Source organism: Phascolarctos cinereus, unplaced genomic scaffold (genome assembly GCF_003287225.1).
Source record: "Phascolarctos cinereus isolate Bilbo 61053 unplaced genomic scaffold, phaCin_HiC Scaffold_4;HRSCAF=312, whole genome shotgun sequence".
NCBI classification, from domain to species: domain Eukaryota; kingdom Metazoa; phylum Chordata; class Mammalia; order Diprotodontia; family Phascolarctidae; genus Phascolarctos; species Phascolarctos cinereus.
The window spans coordinates 545,422,060-545,446,461 of record NW_027555847.1 but is presented as its reverse complement, the minus strand read 5'-3'; the positions used below and the strand labels follow the sequence as shown (position 1 = coordinate 545,446,461).

The 24,402-nt window shown below is 36.8% G+C and overlaps 1 protein-coding gene across 2 annotated transcripts in view; it reads right to left on the bottom strand.

Annotated features, from left to right (window-relative positions):
• Positions 1-24,402, bottom strand: part of CTDP1 (CTD phosphatase subunit 1) — a 167,037-nt gene that overhangs the window by 16,214 nt on the left and 126,421 nt on the right. The window lies entirely within an intron of this gene.

Below are 24,402 nucleotides of genomic sequence, written 5' to 3'. Positions count from 1 at the left end.
TTGAATGCTCAAGGTCAGGCTCATTATTAACCATTTCTAGCATATAGAACCTATGACAGGAAACGCTTTTTTTTTTTCAACACACCAGGAAAATTAATAGTCTGATTAAAGTCCTCATCACCTGCTCAGTATTGACCTGAATAATTTAAATGTATCCAGAGAAATCTATGCCAAGTCTTGGGAACGCATTACTTATGACTTAAAAGCTGCAGACCATTCACTCTTGTGTCATCCATCCAGTCCAAGGTCAATGACAGCTCAATGCTGCTATTTCTCCGCAAGCTGACATTTTCTGTAAAAATCCTTTCCTGAATCCCTAAGAAAATTATTTACCAAGTGCCTGCTGTGCCTACTACTGTGCAAGGTCCTAGGGGAAACCTATTTTTCAAATGCACATGGTACTGATAGACAGGAAGAGGGCATTTACCCTGATCTTGAGCTACTTGGAACCTTTTGGGGTTAGAACACAAATGATGTTAATATATGGTTTTCTAAGTTAATATGAAACCTGAAAGGATCATTATATACAGTTTAATGCCCTCTACTTGCCTTTCTATTTGAGTTTGATACAGCTGGTCTAGATGACTTTTTGAAATCTATTCTAGTCCAACATTTATAATTCTAAGTATGAGATAAGTTGGCTTAATATGAAACAAGGACCCAGGAGATTTGGATTCCATTACAAAAGCTAATATTTATTCATTGTATGACTGTGAGCAAAAAGTTTTTATCTATTTTATTTTGGGGGACTGCAGGGTTTCAACTTTTAAACAGAATGAATACTCATTGTTTTATGGAAATGCTAAGAAAAATAACAAGGTTACGTCTTAGAAAAGCTGTCAGCTTTTTGGAAGAAAAATCTCATTAACCAGATAAACAAGTACTGCTTGGCTAAAAACTGGAAAGACAACAACAGCCCAAACACAGCTCTTTTTACATTTTCTGACTTAATAATCATAGAATAAATCAAAAAGCTGACAGGTATACTTCTCCACTCCCAACATGAGATAATGTCTTTCATTTGTGCTTAATATAAGTTTAATTGAAAGAAACTAATTTGCAGCACCTTTTACAGCCCACTCAAATATCATTCTGAAAGGGAAAAACATTTGCTTATGTTTTCACAGGTTTTTAATGATTACATTCACAATAAATACCTATAGATCAGAAGATGATAATTTAATTCCCCAACGAAGTATAGAATCAATACCTTTATCAACTAGGGCTCCCCTCTTGAAAGGGAGCCCAAGCAAACAAATGGAAAGCTTTGGTGGCAACCTGCCTAGAAATCCACCAGCTAAGGTTTTGAGATCTATGGTTAGATACTGAAGCCCAAGCCTCACTTAGTCACTGTTTGGGATCTGATGGCTCAGAGTGAGTATAAATTGCAATTGCTTCTGTTTTGGCCAGAAATCCTCAGGATCTTCCCCTCATAGATTTTTTTTTTTGACTAGTAAAAGAGGCCATTCTTTGCCTCATTTTTACCTAGCCTTAAGTCACTGAATGGGCATTGTCTCAGTCAAATTGAGACCTGGGAAAGACCTTAACTTAAAAAGGCCAAGGTCTTTCACTGCATCTGGGGCCATCCCTAGGTGTCCTGATCTATATCTTGCCACTGGACCCAGATGGCTCTGGAGGAGAAAGTGAGGCTGGTGACTTCGTACACCCTCCCTCACTTAAATCCAATTCACTTGCAAGTCATGGTATTTCCTTCCTGATGCCATGGTCCTCTTTGAGAACAAAGGACAAACAATAACAACCTAGATCCTTAAGTTACTGAGTTCATGGTAGGGTTGGGTTTAGAATTCAGGTTTTTCCTTACATCACACTACCTGGACTAACTTCAGCTTTGCTCCTAATTGCTTGTGTAACTTCTGGCAAACCACAATCTCTGTGGGCCTATTTTTTCATCTGTAACATGAGAAGGATTGGTTCAAATGGTCTCTAAAATTCTATACCTATCAAAGCAAAACTGGTAGAGTAAATCTGCTGAAGAAAAAAATGTGCATGTATACGTGTATATATAGATAAATGTGTATATACACATATATATTATATCTTGTGTTTGAGATGTATAATTAAATTTAATTAAAAGGTAGAATAGAAAATGATTTGTAGTTCAAAAATCAATTTTAAAACCCTGACACTTAGAGGTCTGAGATCTTAAGCAAGTCATGTAACCCAAGACGGCAGCCAGACACAGTGGACAGACTGCTGGACTTGGAGTCAAGAAGACCTGAGCTTGAATCCAACCCTGGACACTTACTAACCATGTGACACTTGGCAAGTCACACTCTTTCTTAGTTTCAGTTTCTTTGTATATAAAATAGAGATAATAGCACCTAACTCACAGTGTTGTCTATAAGGAACAAAAGAGATAATTATATGTGTACACACACACATACACTTAGTGCATTTTACTACATAAATGTTAGCTATTATTATCTTCCTGGGAGGTGTCTCAGTTTCTCTACCTGTAATGTGAATAGGTTGGACTCAACCTCTAAAATTCCTTCTACCTCTAGATTGATGAACCTATGAATTTAACAAATATTTATTATGTGCAAGGCACAAATACTAACTAGGTACCGGAGGGAGACAAATAACGCAGGACCTGCTCTCAATGACATTACAGTTTGATAGGGAGGAGAGGGACAGACATAAACAGATTCACAAGTATCAATGATCAAAGGGAACCAAGAAGTGGAAAAGAAAGAATGGTACAGGCAGAAAGCAACAGAATCACTGAGACTGGACAGTGTCATCAGGATGTGCCTTATGTGTAACAGAGATGCCTAGATTGAAATTCCATCTTACATCATATCTTTGAAGAGGCAAAAATGGCATTGAAAGTCATCTGAGTCCAATCATATTTTATAGATGAGGAAATCAATCACCAGAAAGTGACTTCTCCAAAGTAATAAAGTTCCAAATAGAAGAGACAGAATTCAAACTCAGGCTCTCGATGCCAAATGTCGAACCCTTTCCCATAATTTGCGAGGTACATCCCCAAATAACTTTCCCATCAACATGCCAAAGTGGTATTTTACCAACTTCAATTTAAAAAGGATTTATTAAACAGCTGTTATTTGCAAGTCACTGGAGATACACAGGCAAAATTGAAAGCAATCCTTGCCTTTGAGGAGCTAATAACACGAATACACATAAATAAGTACAGTATAAGGAGAACTGAAGAAGGGGAGAACACTAGCAACTGGATAAATCAGGGAAGGCTTCATGGAAGAAGAGTACTTGAGCCTTGAAGATAAATATTCTGAAAGGTAAAGATGGGAGAAGAGTGCATTCTAAGCAAGAAGGGATGGCCTATACAAATGAACTTTGCATGAGATAGTGCTGAATTTGATAGGGAGGGAGAAATAGCTAGTAGTCTACTTTGGCTTTAATGTAGAGTCCATTGATGACAGATGATAAATATGAAATAAAGCTGGCTGCCATATCATAAGGAGCCTTAAGTGCCATGCTGAGTTTGTATTTTATCCTGTAAGATATGGGGCACCAGTTGTTGACAGTTGAGACAATCCAGCCTCAGACACTTACTAGCTGTGTGACCCTGGACAAGTTACCTAACTTCTGTTTGCCTCATTTTCCTCAAATGTAAAATGGGGATAATAACAACACCTGCCTAGAAGGGTTGTCATGGGGATCAAATGAGATAACATTTGTAAAGTGCCTGTCATACAGTTGGCACTGTATAAAGGCTTATTCCTTTCCTTCCTCCATCTTAAAAAATTCCCAGATTTTGGAAGACTTATATAGTCTGACACTGAGTGAAGTGAGCAGAACCAAGAGGACTTTGTACACAACAGCAGCCACGTTATGCAATGACTAAGAATGTTAAACTGAACCCTTCTCAGCATTATGAGGATCTAAGACATCTCCAGAGGCCTCAGGATGGAAAATGCTGTCCACATCCAAAGAAAGAACTATGGAAGTCGAATCGCTCTCACTTATTTTTACCTTCTGTTGAGTTTTGTTTCATCTTTTTGATGGTTCCTCCTATTGGTTTTAATTTTAACTTACAACTTCACTAATGTGAAAATGTGTTTAATGGGTATGTAAATGTAAAACCTATGTCAGATTGTGCGCTGTCTTGGGGAGGGTGGGGGGAAGAAAAAGGGAGAAACAATTTTCAACTCAAAAGCATATGGAAAAAAAAATTAAAAAAATAAAAATTAAAGAGATTTGGGAAAAAAAATTCCCAGATTTTGAGGAGTCAGCTGTAGAACATCTCTCAAAGTGATGTGTCATTTATGCATGCTATTTATCATGCATGCACAATTGCCATGAGATAATTATATGAATTATGTGATGTGTCAGGTTAATTTTGTTTTAATTTTATGGTAACAGTCAACTATTCGCACACAAACAGTTCTCTGCTCTCTTCTCACAACTTTAAAAATATAAGAGAGAACTCTAACCCATATCCTGTGAGGTTAGTTTACATTATCAGGGAACTCTGGGTTGAGTTTGAGTACCCTGAAAGGGCCTTTTTCAACCATTTCTCTCAGACTGTTAATGATCTGAGACTGAGGTCTCAGTGAGACCTGATGGCCTGAGGGCTTGGTCTCAGATTGTCCTTTCTTGGCCAGTGACAGCTGTTCTTTGACTGCTTCAGACGTGTGAATTCCAGGTGAGGAAACGCCTACTAAATGCAGAACTGCAGTATTACAATTAATATGATTACCATAATAATAATGATAATGACAATGACATTAATAATTATCATAGTATTTCTCTATCCACTGTTCCAAGTTGCCTTTATGTCCAGTTAAATACACTTTAAAATCAGTTTGTAAGAACAATACTACCAAAAAATACAATACTAACAAAACATTTAAGGAATTATAGCTTAATATTAAACTTGGTTTGTCAAGTCTGGATTATGAGCAAAAAATAACTTGTAACGCCCGAGTGTTGGAAGATCTGATGTGAGGTTTTAGCTCCAATACTAGTCACTTAACGTTTCTGATTCTCAGTTTTCTTCCATCAGTATAAAGGGGATAATTACATTTGTACAATGTACTTTGAAGTGGCAAAGATGTCAAAGAGTAAGAGGAAACAATACAGCTTAGCTGTCTCCCATTACTACTCCAACAATGACCAAGGAAGAGCACTAGAATGAGTGCTGATCAAGAAACCCAAGGAGAAAATATAATGGGTCGTTTTTTCTAGGCCAGCTAAGTACAGGGAGCACAGAATGAGGACTAGCTGGTGGCTGTTGCTTTGATTCCCTTATAATAAAGAAAAACATTTACACAAAATCAAAAGAAACAGCAACCGAACCTGACAGTGAATAGATAACATTCCATACAAATATGAACACTCTCACCATCCCCTTCCCCCCACCTCTTTATTAGGAGGAGTGACCTGAGTTGAATCATCAATTCTCCAGGGTGAAGGCTGGTAGGCACGACCTATATTTGATGAAGCTGAACTGGCTCTGTGTGATCACTGCTTCCTTCCCTGAAGGCCCATTAGCCATTAGTGGCTCAGCAATCTGCTGGTTCTTTGCTCTGAGAAGTAGTTTATATGGGCCTGACAGACTTGAACACGTTAAGATTGGCTGGATGTTCTCTTACTATATTCTAAACTGATCTTGGGTTTCAACTCCCTATTATTCATTTCTGTTCTACTGTTTCTGATCTAAAAGCTCATTTTCCTGAAAATGAAAGCTTGTGAGAGTTTGTAAGAGAGAATCTCTCAGAAGTGAAGCCTCCTCAGGGAGTCAATGGTTCTTGTCAATAGTTCTTGATTGTTGCTTTCAAAACCCTCCCCTGCTCAGACCCTGTTTTTAAATACTTAGCAGAAAGAATAGTCTGCCCCCAGCCTGAACTGCTTGCCCTTGAAAAGCTTCCTGCCTTTTCTTGTCTCTGGGCAAACTTGTGTCTCCGTGAAATAGACTGTACCCCCTGAAAGCCCAGCCAATGGGATAAGGGGAAGGGGGTTAGGGAGGAGGAACTCATGTTAGGGTATAAATAAGCCTTGATTTCTGTACCAAACTCGTACTCTCCTGGCCCTCAATGGCGACTAAGAGGGTACCCTTTCTCATAAGAAAGCAATAAACTCCTTTCTACTTTCAAGGTATCTGAGTCTTTGTTTTTAATTTTGAGTAAGTGGTCTCTGTCCCACACAGTTGGGAGCTCTCCTGGATTTCCCTCCTTATCTGAGAAGGCCCTCCCAGCTAGTCCTAGGACAGGCGCCAGCCTGCCACTTTCCGGCAGTCCGAGGAATAGTTTGGGAGTTTCCTTGCACTTTTAAGGAACGGACCGAAAAGAGACAGATACCTGAAAGCAGAAACCTCGGAAAGGGAACAACGACCACCACCTGCTGAAGCATTTGAATTGGTCACATTAAGTTTGTTCACACAGGCCTAGGTAAGACAAGATCGGTGAGCCCCCGTAAAGAGGGCAAGAACTACTGAGTCTCTGGGTGACCGGGGAAGGGGAAACAAGGCTGAGCTTAGTGAGGCAAGATTGGTGAGCTTTCTACAGAAAGCAAGAACTACTGAGCCCTTGGCAAGATCTAGCCAGCCTCCCCTCCCATAAGGGGGCCAGATTGGTGGGTTCTCGAAAGAGGACAAAAACTAGTGAGCCTCCACCTCAAGGCAAGAACTGGTGAGCCATGTAGATGTCCAAAAGAGGGTAGTCAGCAACACAGTTCCTTTCTAGATGTTCCGGACGATAGCTAATTGGACTTTGCAAAGTATAAAGGGAAAGATAAAAAGAAAATGATTAAATATGATTTGATGATTTTACAGCAATTTGTAGGATGTCTGTTTTTGTGTTTGTGGTATGAATGAGTGTTCCTATGTAAAGATATGTGAAGTAGGTAAAACGAAGGAAGGAAAGTTTATGAGAGTAAAAGATTTGGCACCTAATCTTTTCTGCCTCACATAAAAGAGAAAAGTTTTTGTGTACCAGAACACAACCAAAAGGTAATTTAATTCATTCTGGTAATATTTTAAATGAAATGTGATGTTACACTGTTTGGCACTAAGGTAAATTGGGAAAATGTATGGATGTGAAATTTGTTATGATTGGAAGGTGCCTAACATAATGCCTAGCAGAGGGCAGACACTAAAAATGTTAACTATTATTATTAGTTCCTTAATTAGATGTGACCAGTTGGAAACACATTTGACAGAATTGGAGCCACCTGATGGGTAATGTGTCTATTTCAAGTTTTAAACCTCTAGTATTGTTTCAAATTGGTAAACTTTTGTATTGTTGTTATTAAAGTGAACTGAAAGAAACTAAAGGACAGTGGAAAATTGTGTAAAAAGAATTTGGGTCCCATTTGTTTGAATGAAGGGGGTTAGGATCTGGGCACGAAAAAGGAAAAACCCTGGACTTTCCCACAAGGCCAAATCTCTGGCATTTGCCTCAGGTGGTAATCCCATCAACTGGCCTTTCCTTGTGGCTACACCCAATCTCCTTGTCTTACCTCCCTATGGCCCCTGGCCTTTCCCCCTCCCATCCAGATCTCCCCGCTAGCATAGATGGGGGTGGGAGTGGCCCCAGGAGACTGGACCTGGCGAAAGAGCTAAAGAAAGACTTTTATTGGGTCTGTTTTAAGTTTTTATAAGTACGTGGAACTTGATGAAACATTTGCTTGGGTTCCATGGGTTTAACTGGAGCTGGTAAATATTCAAACCTTTGTGGGGAGCAGTGCAAGCTGCTGAGCATACTTGCAAGAAAAGAATAATTAAAAAAAAAGTCACCCTTAGTAGTTACAATTTACTTACTGTCAGCAGAAATTTAACATTCTCCTGACTAGGTTACAGGCAGATTTCTATGCTACCTTTTGAAATGGCATCATTGTCTTCTTATTCCTAATTGAGTTTAACAGCAGAAAAATTAATCAGGTTTAGTTTCAGTTAGGACAGCATGCCATATGACTGATGAGCACCACAAGGAAAACTAATGGTTACTTTTAATGTGTTAGTTAAAAGAAACACTTTTCTTTTGTTCCAATAAAGCACATTAATGGTTGTTTAATTCTGATGTATTGAAGAAATAGCATACTTGTTCACATTTTGGGAATGGAAAGGAAAAGCCACAATTCTTATGTCAGATATCCATATCCTTGAATTTTGAATTTTGGGATTTCAAGCAGAGCTGAAAAAAATTACAGGAATTTGGATTTCTTAATGATCAGATTTTGCTATTTCAGAAAATGAAAAGTTATTGAGTATTTATTAAACACATCACCCTTTTTTTTTAAAAGGTTAGTTTTGCTGGAGTGTTTAAATTGAAATTATTTCATGGATATTGCATGCCTTTTTTTAAAGGCATCAATAAGTCATCTTGAACTAAACCATTACATTTCAAAGACTGCCCTATTTTGAGGACTGTCATGAATCTTATTATTTCTTATATGACATAATCTGGTAAGCAATTGTATTAGTTATGTTCTGGAAGGGCAATTTCTTTTATAACGTAGAATGTTGTTAAAGTAATTGTGCCTTCAGAGAAAAGTGAAAAAGGAATGAATCGGGGCTGTTGGAGCATTCTATATGGTCCTGTTTTGCAACATTTCCTTTTAAGTATTGTAGTTTAAGAAATGAGAACTTCCAAGTTTTGTCTATGTTTGAAAGGAAGTTTTAGCTGGGATTATCTGGAACTAAGTTATCTGAAGTTACTGTTTTGATGTTAAAACCTAGAATTGTTAATTGTTTACTGTGTGGAAAAGGAGTAACTGCCCATTTAAAACAGTCCTGCTTGGGAAGACCTGATTGATCTGAGTGAAGCCTCAGCTGAGAACTAAAGCAGTTACTCAAAGAACAAGAGAACTTTCTGCCATCTACTTCTAGCACCACCAGAGAGTTCCCATTAAAAGAGGTTCCTTTAGCTCAAAGAGAAATCGAGTATGTGAATGCTCCCCTCAATAGTTCAGAGATTAGGAATTTTAAGAAGGATATGAAGAAGCTAATTGAGAACCCCTCGTGGGTCACTGATCAGGTCAATCAGTTTTTAGGACCTAATCTGTATATTTGGGGAGAAAATGGCAGCGATATTAGATATCTTATTCACAGGGGAAGAATAAGATCAGATTCGGAGGGTGGCGATGAAAGCCTGGGATGCTGGCCAACCTGACAGCACAAGGAACCGAGAGGAGAAGAGAAGCTCCCCCTTGTAGACCCGAATTGGGACCATAACAACCTGGCCCACAGAAAGAACATGAGGAAATTACAGGGAATTAGAAATGCCTGCCCTAAAAGCCAGAACATGATTAAGGTGATGGGCATCAAACAGGAAAAAGCGGAAACTCCCTCTGCCTTTTTAGACAGGCTGAAGGAGAACATGAGAAAGTTTCTGGGGTTAGAACTTGAGGAAGGAACATACAAAGCAGAGCTCATCTACCCAGAGGAAAGAACTTGCAGTTCCTAAACAATGAACTTGGCTTGCTGAGAAGTTGCAAGTTTCTAATGATTGGCTTTTACAGTGAGACAAGCTTAAATTTGAGATGTGAGTCCTGGTAAATTTTCCCGTAATTTGTGAAATTTGCTGTTTAAGGTAAAAGGCTCTTGGGACTACAACCAATTTTGTTTTGAGTTTGAATTTGGGTATAGTTGTCTGCACTGAATCAGCATCTGAGAGAGATGCCACAAGCACTCAGAGGGAATGTGATCCTGTAGGTGGAGGTCTGCATCTGGTAAAAAAGCTGTGAGGATAATCTTAGCCTCAATCTAGGATGGGATCCTCCTGGCTCAATTTCCCCATTGTGTTCCTTTAAGAAGAAATGTTTCCCACCTGACCATTCCTGAGTCTGGCTATGATATGGAATTGATACTGCATGATTGGAGAACTGTGACTCTTATCTGAATTCAAACAGAGCTAAGGATGTTCTATCTCGTCATATTTGGCATGTCACATGTCCCTGCCCTTTCCTTTTATAGTAGATTTCTGTGATAAAAGAAGTATGTGAGATCTTGCTGTTTTGATCTGAATCTGTAGTCATCTCATGGCCTAAGTAAGAGTAAAATCGGTGTTTGAATTTATCATATGTAAAAGATTCAATTTCTGAAGTATAATTAGGGGATATGTTAAAATGCAGAATATGTAATTGTTAAAGGCACCATAAGAGTGATAATTTCTATATGTGATAATATGGAAATGCAATTGATGTTATCTGAAGTTTATTGTTTTTGTTACAAAAGTTATTACTGTTTCTAAATTGCATTGTATTTCTAAAACTCTTAGATTGTAAAATTTGAGGGAAACTGTTATTATCCTACTCCTGCGGTGTGTCTCCCCTGTATGCAAGACTCCTTGTTCCCCTTGGTTAAGAGAGAAGGGAAAGGAGAAATCAAGCTGATGGTTCTGAAGAGTCAGGGTTGGGTGCCAGTCCCAGACCACCCTGATGGTTATTAAGATTTAGTGGGTGTGAGGAGGCTTCAAACTGTAAGAAATGAGAGGGGGAAATGTGAGAGATGATCTCTCAGAAGTGAAGCCTCCTCAGGGAGTCAATGGTTCTTGTCAATAGTTCTTGATTGTTGCTTTCAAAACCCTCCCCTGCTCAGACCCTGTTTTTAAGTACTTAGCAGAAAGAATAGTCTGCCCCCAACCTGAACTGCTTGCCCTTGAAAAGCTTCCTGCCTTTTCCTGTCTCTGGGCAAACTTGTGTCTCCGTGAAATAGACTGTACCCCCTGAAAGCCCAGCCAATGGGATAAGGGGAAGGGGGTTAGGGAGGAGGAACTCATGTTAGGGTATAAATAAGACTTGATTTCTGTACCAAACTCGTACTCTCCTGGCCCTCAATGGCGACTAAGAGGGTACCCTTTCTCATGAGAAAGCAATAAACTCCTTTCTACTTTCAAGGTATCTGAGTCTTTGTTTTTAATTTTGAGTAAGTAGTCTCTGTCCCACACAAGTTGAATTGTTTTGTTTTCTTTCCATCATAAAACTCATTCAATCCAACTTAAGACAGCTATTTCCCCTATTTCTCCCATCTAGCCTCGAGCTAAAAGTCTCAACCCTCCCCCCCTCCCCACAACTTTGCTGTTGTTAGCATTACTTGCCAGCTTCCACTCATTTTGACCTCTAACTTCTGACAGTATTCTTAGAAGACCACTGATAAACCATGCTGTTACCTTCCCTTGCTTTCATATCTTATATGTGTATTTCAAAAATACAAGTCAGTTGATGACCTCCACATAACACGCTCAATCTTCTTGGAAAAACATCTTTTCTTCATCTAGATTTTCTCTTTGAGCCTTCAAAATTTCCCATGTGCTGACTTGCCCTACAGAGTATCAGGCCATGGAAGTCTAACTATCCTTTCTCTGAATCCTTTGAAGTTTGCTGTCCCTAAATTTAGGCTGCATGTCAGACTATGTCTGGCTTCCCTCTCCTCTTATATCTCAAAATCTAAGGTGGACTAGACACTCCACTCTTCTCCCAAGGTTTCCAGCATTTCTACTTCAGTAGGCAGTCTTCCGTTGGTCAGAACTGACTCTAGAACAAGAGTTCCCATTGTTAGTTCCTCCTCTTCTACAAAGATAAAATTATCATTAAGGTAAGCCAGGAAATGACTAGTTATTTTTCTTTTGATAGAGAGCTCCAGAAAATGTCCAGATAACCAAAGTTATCTATCACTACGATACCATGCTTCTGCATCAGGCTTATGACCTGTTTCCCAAACTCCTCTTCTAGTGATTCTTTCTGTCCATGTGGTCAATAGTATAATCTGATGACAACACTGTTTCTGTGTACACTTCTGCTGTATTTATTCAAATGTCCTTGCCTTTATCTCCTTCTCATATTTCTAGATTTCCTCATAAGCATACCTTTCTTATTACATACAATGCCTTTTTCCCACCCTTGAGCCTGATCCCCATCCATTGTGTTCCTATACCTTGCATGATTCACATTCTAGTCAAAGATAACGAACTCATCAAATTTCAGATATCCAAATGATATCTGTATACAGAAAGACAAATTGTAGCTCATTTAGATACCTCTGAAATGAACATGAAGTTCTTAAAAAAAAAAAGGAAAACTATTAACTACAAGAAAGAATGCTCTAAATTACTAATAGATGAAGTGTAAACCAAAACAACTTACACTGCACACTTAGCAAATTGGTGAAGATTGATGAAGATGGGAATAGTCAATGTTAAAAGAGTAATGGAAAGAAATGCAAATTAATGCACTGTTGTTGGAGGTGTGAACTGGACCATTTTGGAAAGCAATTTGGAATTATGCTATGAAAATGACTAAAATATCTTTATATCTCAGTCAAAAGACTGAGAGATTCCACTGCTAGCTAAATGAGGCAAATGATTTCTTTTAAAAAAAAAGGTTCTACATGCAGTAAATATTTACAACAGTAATTTCTGTGGTAGCAGAGAAATGAAAACCAAATAGATGTTCACTGATCAGGCAACAGTTCAACAGATCATGGAACAATGTGAATAATAATGTGTTTGATGAATACAGACAAAAATATAAAGACATATGAAGTCATGAAAACTGAAGCACACACAGGAAAAGAACAAATATGAGGACTATACAGTGTAAATAGAAAAGCAACAAAACAACAGAAATTGAATACTGTGAAATTATAATGATTAAGTTGGTTTCACGGTGATACAACTGATATTTGAATCCAATGACAGCTACAGCTTCAATTGCTTTGAAACACCAATAATATCCATATGTAAGGTGCTGAGTGGTATTCTATTATTTCTATTTCTACCCCAGTGAAAAACAACATTTGGGGCTTAAAATATCAACCATTGTGAGTAGAAATCATCAACTGATATTAATTCACATATGCTTTTCAAATATGTTGCGAAAAACTATATTATTAGCTGGCAGTTATCCTCCTATATAAGGGGAGATTAAAACAATATATTGAAATGACTATATTTATATAAAGTTCTAAGAGCTTAACAAATCAACCTCTGGCTAACTATAATTCTCATTTTTAGATAATATTAAGTAAATTGTGAATCCTTTATTAAATAACAGAAAATTAGTGCCAACTACAGAGAAACAAAGGAAATCTTTTTAAAGTTTTACGACACTGCTTCTGGATCAACTTCAAGGAAAATAATTCTGGGTGGTTAATTCAAACTATGGTAAGGAATAATTTCATTTCTTTTTCAAACTGAAAAGTAAGCACCAAAAATGCCACCATGGCATTTGTTATATGTGGAACATGACATTTTACCAAGGATGGGGAATTAATGAGTATAAAAAAATTTAAAGTACTGACTAAAAAAAAGACCTGTTTTTTTTTTTAATTTTTAGAATTTATGCCACAGTACTTTTTCTTACCTGTAAGAATGGTTTTAAATAATATTAATGTCCATTCAATGTCAGGTTGGTTTCAGAAAAAAAATTCAAAGAATAAGGGTAATGGCAGATATTCATGCTATCTGAAAACACTCATGAAATTTAGTTAAATAGTATTCTAAATTTATTTGCCTGAATGATTTTATATTGACTTAATACATGTGAAATATAATTTGTCTTTGACCCAGATAAATCTCTAGGTCATGATTTGAGAATATTTTATAGAAAAGTAGGCAGTGGCACACAGTGGTTAACCTTTTTTTTTTATTAAAATAAAATTCAAGTTATGTGGCAAGTTAGAGGTGAAGGTACCTTAGGCCTCCTGAATTTAAGTATGGTTTAAATATTCTTTTTGACCTTCATGAAGTGATAACTATGCATCAAGTAAGTAAGATCTTTGTAACTAGGAAGAGGGGAAAATAACAAAGTCCACTAGCAACCTTTGTTGGGTAAATAATAGTTCTATGAATCATAATTTGGAGCATGCTGCATTAGATTATGTTGTCCTGCAGAGTACATAAGGAATGAGAGCTTATTCATTGATGGATTTTCAAGAGCTTAAATTAGTTATGATATGCTCTTTTCCCCTAAGTAACTTCTTAGCTCTCAAAAAGAAAACTACAGTACAACACGTATAATAACTATGTTAAAGGGGAAGTCATTCTGCTAAAATGTACTCATCTAAAACATAAAGAACACATTTAACAACACTTGATGATAATGAACTCTGAATATAAACTGTTTTTAAGGTTAGGTACTGAATATCATAATTTCTAGATAAAATTAACAGAGCTATTGCTAAAATTTTCCCAAAGGGATAAAGAAAAAAAATACTCCAAATACTCAAGATACAATTTAGCTGATAACATTCTATGCATGAGGACTTTTTTTTTTAACTCTACAATCTTTTCTCAGAAGTCACTGGCCCAGTTTAAGCCAAAACGTGACATGAAGAAGCTAATACCAAGGCTGCCCTATGTGGCTCTGTGATATCAGAAAAGACTTGGAGGTGATTATGATGTGTGAGAAAAAAGAAAAGAACAGGAAAAGAGAAACCAAAAATATGCCTTTCTGCGGTAACTACCATTTATGTATGAACTTGGGTCTACTATATGACAGTGTAATTGACTGCTGTCAAATATTGACAATTCTCTTAAATGAATGAATAATTTTCTAAAATTCAAACAGCATTAATAAAATCTTATGGTTGAACTACTACCTTTAAACTTTATAGTCATATACAATAAGTTGTAAGTTTTTTTATTAGAAGAAATTCCATTATATTTAAGAAAATATGAATATATTTAACATAATGCTGGTAATAATGAAAGCTGAATATCAATCATTATTATTATTCTGTTTAATGATAGCCTTTTCACAAAGACTATTCATAATCTTCAAACCAATGTTGAACAATCCACCTTCTCCTCCAAAATGAACATACTTACAAGATAAGACAAACTTTATGGTTTAAAAGGACTTGCTTTCTAATTCCATGCAACAATGCTTGGGGATACAGCACTGTGGCTACTGTGAGGCTCAGGCATGTTCATCTGAAAGCCATTCCAAAGCCCAAATTACTGTAGTTTTACTTTATGGATCATTTAAATTTCCTATGCATTTGTGCTCAAACTGTGGAAGAGCTCTAGTTTGGCAACTATCTCAAATACTACAAAGAACCTTAACTCAGAGGTTCTTAACTGCTTGAGGGACAATGGAAAGGCTTCAGGGGAGTCCATGAACTTGAATGGGAAAATCTTTATTTTCAATAACTTCTAACTGAACTTCAGCATTTCCTTCAATTAAGAATGTAGGCAACAAACATTATTCTAAGAAGGGACCCAAAGGATTTATTTGATTACCAAAGGGTTCAATGACACACAAAAAAGAAGTGCTGACATAATTTAGACACTCTACAACTTCAACTCTGTTTTCCTTGTTTTATTCTTTGGGGCCAAGCAGAATAAACTAAGAAAAGGCAGGAAAAAACTGCCTTTTTCCAAAAGGCAGACCTTCAAATACCTAAGGATAGTTATGGTGTACTCTACATGTTCTTTTCAACCTAAAAACACCCCTAGTTCATTCCACTAATATTTATGTGGCATAGCATCAAAGACCTTTGAATTCTATTCTGGCAGCCTTGCTCGAGATGAAATGGGAAGCTCTTCAGATAAAATTCTGACAATTAACAAGTAATTCTGATCAGGAAGGAAAGGGTGGCTAGCTAAAAATGAATGGAAGAGAAAACCACTTATAAAATGCTTACTATGTACAAACTTCTGTGCCAGGTGCTGAGGGGTACAAATGCAAAAGTAAGAAAATTTCTGATCTCACAGGAAATTCACTAACTTAGATTTTAGAAAAATATATATTAAAAATGGAAGCCAGGAAGGAAGACAAGCATGAATACAAAGGTATGACACTTTTTTAAAAAAAAGGTTTTTAAAGCTTCAGACTAGGAAAAAGGACAAAAAAAGAACTGAAATTCAAAATAAGTGAAGAGATGGTTGGATGGCATCTAGCTACCCTCAAAGAACTCAAGACATTTGCCTTGAATGAACTACATCTTGATGTACTCAAAAAATAACAACCCCTCCCCAACTATGTAGATATGATTGCCGAGTTGTAGATGAACTTTGAAAAGGCACAGAAAACAAAAGGAAAGAAAGGAGACAAATGGCTAGACTCTCAGGACTGCTGCAGAAGTTAGAATATATGACCGCTGATATCCCTTCCAAGTCTCAGATAAAAAAAATACTCTGTGAGACTGTCGATGTCCTTCCTAAAAATGGCACCCAGAATTGAACACGTCACATATATTTGATACTGACAAAGTACAGTGAAATATTACTTCTCACATTCTGGAGACTATGCCTCTGTTAATATAGGCTAAAATCATACTGGTTCTTTTGACAGCACAGTTGTAATATATTGATTTACACTGGGCTTGTAACCCACTAAAATTCCCAGGGGAGGCACAGAGATCAGGGAAGGTCCCATGGAATAACACTTAATTTAATTTTTATAGAAAAGTTATAGGTTCAACAGTCAAAGAAGGGTAAGGTTGCAGGGACTTTCTTTTAGAGAAAGTTAATGAATAAAATCCTTTGGCTTTTCCCTTCAACACTCTTCATTCCAATTTAATAAAAATATAATGATGTTTCTCCTATTCAAGAATCAAAGTATACTAAATAGTATTTTGAATGTTTTTAAATATACATGATTAAGTTCTAGTAATTAACACTTATCTCAAAAATCAGAAACAGATGGCCATATGGCCCAGTTAATAAATGTCTATAATTGAAACTGACTTCACATTCTCTTTGTTTAATACATAATATTTACATTTTGTTTTTACAACCAACTGCATAACTCCAGAGAGAAATACTAATTGGAATTCAATTTTGGAAAATGCTCAACTCTAAGAAAGCTTCATATTCCAGTCTTTTGAACTCACTGTTGTTGCAGTATTTTCTATTAAAATGCTGGTGATATTTATTAAAATTTCTTCAGGTCAAGATGCACTTAAATTCATGTTTTAAGCTATTAAAGTTTGAAACTCTTAACACTTAAAACTGTTGTTAAGACTTTTGTGACACTGTGTAAAGCATATATGTTTTCTTATGCTAATAATAATCAAACTAGAACTTTCTTAGGTAAATCTGTTCAAAAGATATAACCTTTTGTGAGCTAATAATCTTCATATACACATTCATTCAACATAATAAATTAAGTAGGAATCCTATAAATACTTGATTGATTTTTAAAACAATTTAAGAGGATCTACTTCATTCCATAATAATAGGTCTTTCTAATTTCTAAAATAAGGATGTTTCGTGTTTAATCTGCTTTATTTAGGTTCTGACTGTAAACAATAACAAAAACATGAATTATCTTTAATTTCAATCATACAGCTGAGAAAATTAGTTTCTAATGGACCAAGCTTTAACAAACTATGCTCCCTTTCCTTCCTTGTAATTTCATGGTTGTATGCCTACAGAAAAAAACCTTGCTCCAAAGATGTAACAGAAATAATCCTAACATTCACTTCAAAGTGCATATTCCCCCTTCTCTTAATGCAAAATGTATGCTTTTTTAATTTTACCATACATCCCCTGTAGGGTTAGTCAAATGGACAATTCAAAATGTGTGAATAAAATAGAAAAATATGTACACTACTCTGTTAACATACTTTTAACACCACTGAAAGCTTTATGAGCTAGTACATATTCTTTTCTGGTCACAATGTTTTTAAACTCTTTGCAAGGCTGCTTTATTTTATTTGACAGTTTTAGAATACATTTATGGTCAGACTTGAAGTTAGTAACACTCTTGAACCTACTGATAAATAAATTGCTCTTTTTTTTTTCTTTTTGAGGTGGCAGTTAAAGGAAGAACTGTAACTAGGGAGGCTTTAGCCCAGCACACAAATATCTGGGAATGAGGAAGCACCAACTCTTCCAGCTCCCAAAGTACCACCTCTGTTCCCTTGCCAGGCCCTAGAGTTTGGTTACTACAACTCCCTGAGCCTTCTTTCTTTCCCTGCCACTCCCCTTAGACTTTCCCTAGGAGTTAGAGGCTATTGGCTGTATCACCAGGAAATGGGATTTCCCTCTCTCTTTGAATGAATGCACCTAAATCAAGGCGGATGAGGCTTGAGGATTGGTTTAACGTTTCCTAGCTGCAACTCTGAGAAAAAGTATTCTATACCAAGTTATAAACTCAAATTCAAATAATCTACCTAAATTACTATGATATATAAATGTGGCATGAATCCAAAATTAAATTTCCATTTTGGTTTACTAATACCTAAATCACAAGTTCTTATAACCTATAAGTCTACTAACTTGCTTATAAAAAAAAATTTCCCCAGATAACTAGTTCAAGTATAATTGTTTTCCTTTTTACTTCTATGCATTTTAACTGAAGCATTTAAAAACATTCTTCTAAAATGACCACAGGCTTTAACAGACAGCCAAAGGAGCAGTTCATGACACATACAAAAAAGATTAAAGACACCTGTTTTAAATGAATGCTAGATCCACTTAGGGCAGCTAGGTGGTACAGTGGCTAGAATGCCAAACCTGGAATCAGGAAGACCTGAATTCACATTTAGCCTCATACACTAGCTGTTTGACCTCATGCAAGTCCTTAACCCTGTTTGCTTCAGTTTCCCCTTTTGTCAAATGAGCTGGAGAAGGAAATGGCAAACTGCTCTAGCATCTTTGCCAAGAAAACCCCAAATGGGGTCACAAAGAGCCAAAGAGTAAAATGCCTGAACAACAACTTAGGTGTAATTAAGAACTGCTGCAAAATTTGATGTCCTTGTAAGTTTGAAATAATAGTTTGAATAAAACTACTATTTGAGTTAATGCATTTTACAACTATGCTTATTTAATCTTTTTGACTGGAAGAATTTCTAAGTATTATCTTTATAATATAGCGACATTTTTACTGTCGAATTATTATTCAATTTAGTTTCTTTATGCTTGCTTCATTTCCTACACAAGGTATCCAAAAACAGTTTTTCCTGTCAAACACCACATAGGAAAATTTCAGGCTATTTAGATTCAGGTCGGATTTTCCATTATTTTATATTCCACTAAAAATATTTCAACATGAAATGCAAAATTAGGCTTTAAATCTCATTAAATGTATACTCTAAATCATGAAAGATACTAAATAAATACTGTATTGTCAATTTCTCTAAGATGTGAGGTCACTGCAAAACTCTAATGACAAAATAATCATTACAGTTAATACCACTGATTATATCTACATTAATTTCTACCAGGCAAGTTTTGGTGGCTTTTTCATGGACGTGAAAACAATCAGTAAATGAGCATGCCTTGTATATAAAGCCTGGTTATCACAATTCAAGAAATCATTAAAGAAATATTAGAACAAGAAGGCAAAGTAAAAACAGAAAGAACCCACCTGAAAGAAACTTCAAAATGAAAATTTCCAGGAACAATAACTAAAATACAGAGTTTTCAGGTTTTAAAAAAACCCAAAAACTAATGCAAGCAACCAGGAAGAAAGAATCTAAATACAGAGGAACCACAGTCAAGATTACACAAGAGTTAGGAGCTAACACTGTAAAGGAGTAGTGAATATGGAATAAAAGCTTCCCAAATGCAACAAATGTAGGCCTATAATCAAAAATAACTCAACCAGAAAAAACTGATTATAATCAGGGAGAAAAAACAGACCTTCAATCAAACAGAAGACTTCCATCATTCTTAACTGAAAGACTAGAGGTAAATAAAAAATTTAAAATAGAAAGAGAAATATAAAAAGATAAATAAAAGTGAATAATCAGAAGGGAGTAAAGAGTAAGAATCCATGATTAAAAAGGGACAGGGAGCAAAGAAAGGAAAAGGTAGAAGAGAACAGAATCAAAGGAAATGCACAATTCATAATTATAACTGAATGTGAATGGGATGAACATATCCATAAAATGGAGGAAGGCAGCAGAATTAATTAGAAAGTTTGTTGTTTTTCAGTCAGGTCCAATTCTTCGTGATCCCATTTGGAATTTTCTTGGCAAATATACTGGAGTGGTTTGCCTTTTTTTTTCTCCAGCTCATTTTTTACAGATGAGGAGGTAGGCAGAGCCAAGATGGCGGAGTGAAAGCAGTGACTTGCTTGAGCTCTCCCCCAAACCCCTCCAAATACCTGTAAAAAATGGCACTAAACAAATTCTGAAGCAGTAGAACCCACGAAAAGACAGAGTGAAACAAATTTCCAGCCCAAGACAGCCTGGATGGTTGATCAGAAAGGTATATTGTGCTGGGTGGGAAGAGGAGTGCAGTTTGGCACGGGCGCGCAGGCAAAACAAGCCTCAGTGAACTGGCACAGGCCTCAGAGAACTGAATCACTGGCAGCTGTGGCGGTTTCCAGACCTCTCAACCCACAAATGCCAAAGACAACTTAGAAAGTCAGTGGGAAAGGTCTGTGACTGTGGTGAGAGAGAGAAGCGTGGTCCCCACCCCAGTCCTACAGCACAGCCCCGGGCTGGTGGCTGCCTCCAGACCTTCCTGCCCACAGACTGAGGGGAATCAGAGGGGGATTGCAGGGATCTCTTTGCCAGTGCTGAGGCAGGAATCTCTTGCTTTGCCAGTGCTTGGATCTGGGTCATAGTTCTGAGTGGCAATCCTAGGGCAAAGAGAAGTGCTGGCGTGGTGGAGCTTATAGTCGTGGTGGACAGGAAATCCTCCTCACGGTTCCAAGGCAAAAAATAGTGATTGCAGTCACTCACAGACCAGAGCACAGGCCAGGAAAGAAATAAACACCTCACCCCTGAAAATTTACAGGTCCCTAGAAGTATCTTTGAAAACAGCTGCACAAAATCCCCAAAGTTTGGGACAATACATTCTTCACACTGGAAGCAGACGCCTACCTTAACAAAGAGTTTAAAACTCAAGTAATTGGCTGGGATCATGACCAAGCTTCGCAAAAAAAGTCAGACCATAGAACCTTTCTTTGGTAACAAAATCAAAACATACAACCAGAAGAAGACAACAAAGTCAAAGCTTCTACATTCAAAGCCTCCAAGAAAAATATGAATCAGCCCCAAGAAAAATATGGAAGAGCTCAAAAAAGAGTTTGACTATCAGACTGGCCAACATGACAAAACAGGAAAATGACAAATGCTGGAGAAGATGTAGGAAAATTGGAACACTAATGCATTGTTGGTGGAGTTGTGAAATGATCCAACCATTTTGGAGAGCAATTTGGAACTATGTCTTATCCACTGAGCCACCCTAGCTGCCCCGGAATAAAAAGCAGAATCTAATAATACCTTGTTTAAAAAGAAATACACCAGATACATAAAGACTCATAGAAGCAAAATAAGAGGTTGGAGCAAAAACTTATTCTTCAGCTGAACTAAAGGGCTATAAAAATGTGCATACCCTTTGACCAAGCAATAGCACTTCTAGGGCTATATCCCTAAGAGATCATACAAATGGGAAAAGGACCCACATGCACAAAAATATTCATAGCAGCTCTTTTTGTGGTGCCAAATAATTGGAAATTGAGAAGACGCCTATCAATTGGGGAATGGCTGAGCAAGTTATGTCATATGAATGTAATGGAATACTACTGTGCTACAAGAAATGATGAACAGGCTGACTTTAGAAAATCCTGGAAAGACTTGTATGGTCTGATGCTGAGTGAAGTCAGCAGAACCAAGAGAATGATGTACACAATAACAGCCAAGTTGTGCAATGACTAATATTGATAAACTTAACCCTTCCCAGCAATACAAGGATATAAGACATCTTCAAAGGCCTCGTGATGGAAAATACTATCCACATCCAAAGAAAGAACTATGGAAGTTGAATTGCTATTTTTTTCCTCTTCTGTTGAGTTTTGTTTCCTCTTTCTGGTGGTTCCTCCTAATGGTTCTAAGTTTTACTTACAACAACATTAATGTGAAAATATGTTTAAAAGGAATGTATATGTATAGCCTATATCAGATTGTGCACTGTCTTAGGGAGGGTGGTGGGGAGGAAGGGGGAGAAAAATTTTAAACTCAAAAGTACATGGAAGTAGGGGCAGCTAGGTGGCGCAGTGAATACAGCTCTGGCCTTGGAGTCAGAAGGACCTGAGTTCAAATCCAGCCTCAGACACTTAACACCTACTAGCCGTGTGACCTTGGGCAAGTCACTTAACCCTGATTGCCTCACCAAAAAAGCAATAAATAAATAAATAAACAGATAAATAAATAAATGTACATGGAAGTGATTACTGATAAATTAAATTAATAATAATAATAATAATAATAATGATAATAACAACAAAGTTTGAGAAACAAGTAAGAGAAGTAGAGGAAAAACTGGGAAGAAAAATGAGAGTGATGCAAGAAAATCATGAAAAACAAGTCAACAGCTTGTTAAAGGAGAAAACAGTACCTTAGAAAATAGCCTAACCAAAATGGCAAAAGAGGTCCCAAAAGCCAATGAGGAGAAGAAAACCTTAAAAAGCAGAATTGGCCAAATGGAAAAGGAAGTCCAAAAGCTTACTGAAGAAAATAGTTCCTTAAAAATTAGAATAGAGCAACTGGAAGCTAGTGACTTTATGAGAAATCAAGACACTGTAAGATAAATCCAAAAGAATGAAAAAATAGAAAACAATGTGAAATATCTCACTGGAAAAACAACTGACCTGGAAAATAGATCCAGGAGAGAGAATTTAAAAATCACTGGACTATATGAAAGCCATGATAAAAAAAAAAGAGCCTAGACATCATCTTTCAAGAAATTATCAAGGAAAACTGCCCTGATATTTTAGAACCAGAGGGCAAAATAGAAATTGAAAGAATCTACTGATCACCTCCAGAAAGAGACCCCAAAGGAAAACTCTTAAGAATATTGTAGCCAAATTCCAGAGTTTCCAGGTCAAAGAGAAAATATTGAAAGCAGCCAGAAAGAAATAATTCAAGTATAGTGAAAACACAATCATGTTAGCACAAGATTTAGCAGCTTCTATATTAAGGGACCACAGGGTATGGAATGTAACATTCTGGAGGGTGCAGGAGATACGATTACAACCAAGAATCACCTACCCAGCAAAACTGAGTATACTCCTTCAGGGGAAGAAATGGATAGAAGCCTTTCAAGCATTCTTGATGAAAAGAACAGAGCTGAACAGAAAATTTGACTTTCAAATACAAGACTCAAGTGAAACATGAAGAGGTAAACAGAAAGGAGAAATCATAAGAGACTTATTAAGGTTGAACTGTTTACATTCCTTCATGGAAAGATAATATTTGTAACTCATGAGACCTTTGTCAGTATTAGGGTAGTTGGAGGGATAAAATTATATGCATGTATATAGATAGATAGACAGATGGCACAGGGTGAGTTGAAGATGAAGGGGTGATATCTGGAGAATAAAATTAAGGGGTGAGACAGGATTATACTGGGAGAAAGAGAAAAGGAGAGGTAGAATAGGATAAAAGTAAATAAAGTGAAATGACTTGCCCAGGGTCACACTGCCAGCAAGTGTCTAAGGCCATATTTAAACTCAGGAAGATGAGTTTCCCTGACTCCAGGCCTGGTGCTCTATCCACTCAGCCACCCTCGCTGCCCTGGAATAAACAGTAGAATCTAATAATACCTTGTTTAAAAACAAATACACCAGATACATAAAGACTTATAGAAGCAAAATAAGAAGTTGGAGTAAAAACTTATTCTTCAGCTGAACTAAAAAAAAAATCAGCAGTAGAAATCATGACTTCAAATGAGGCAACTGTAAAAGAAGACTTGATTAAAGCGATCAACATGGGAACTACATTTTGCTGAAAGTTACCACCAACAATGAATTTTAGTACTTGACATTCATGCACCAAATGGCCTACCATCTAAAATACTTAAAGGAAAAGGTAAACAAATTACAAAGAGAAATAGTAAATCTATAATAGTGGGGGGGGAGCCCCTCAATATACCCCTTTTAGAACTAGATATTCTAACCAAAAAATAAACAAGGAAACACAATAAGGAACTAAACAGAATTTTACAAAAGTTAGAAATGATAGAGTTTCAGAGATTTTGGAAGAGGAATGGAAGGGAATATACACAAAAAAGTGGTCATTACAGCATAAAAATCTTTACAGAAAAAAAGTGGAAAGGAGGTAATATATGCTACAGTAGTTTGAAAGGATGGCATACTTTAAAAAAAACAAGGTTTGTTTTTAAATAATAACACAGGAGAGATGAACGTGTTTAAAAGTGGCAGGGAAAGCATTTACAGATGGGGAGACATTGAAGATGGGGATGGGGGAGAAGAATGACAAGTGGAATAATTGATGGAATAATTCATGTCTATCAGGGACATGAAAGTTCAGGGCACAAGTTGGGGTTAAGAAAAGAACCAGGGGAATAAATAATTAGAAAAGAGATGGGAGCAAAAAAAAGAAAAAAAAAGGAGGAAGGTGATAATAGATATAGAAAGGTCCTGAGTCATGGAAGAGGGGAGATGAGGAAGCTCACAGTAAATGGCCTCATTTTTTTTCAGTCAAGGTGAAGGCAAGGTCATCTACTGAGAGAAGTTTAGAGCAGAGGTGTCAAACGT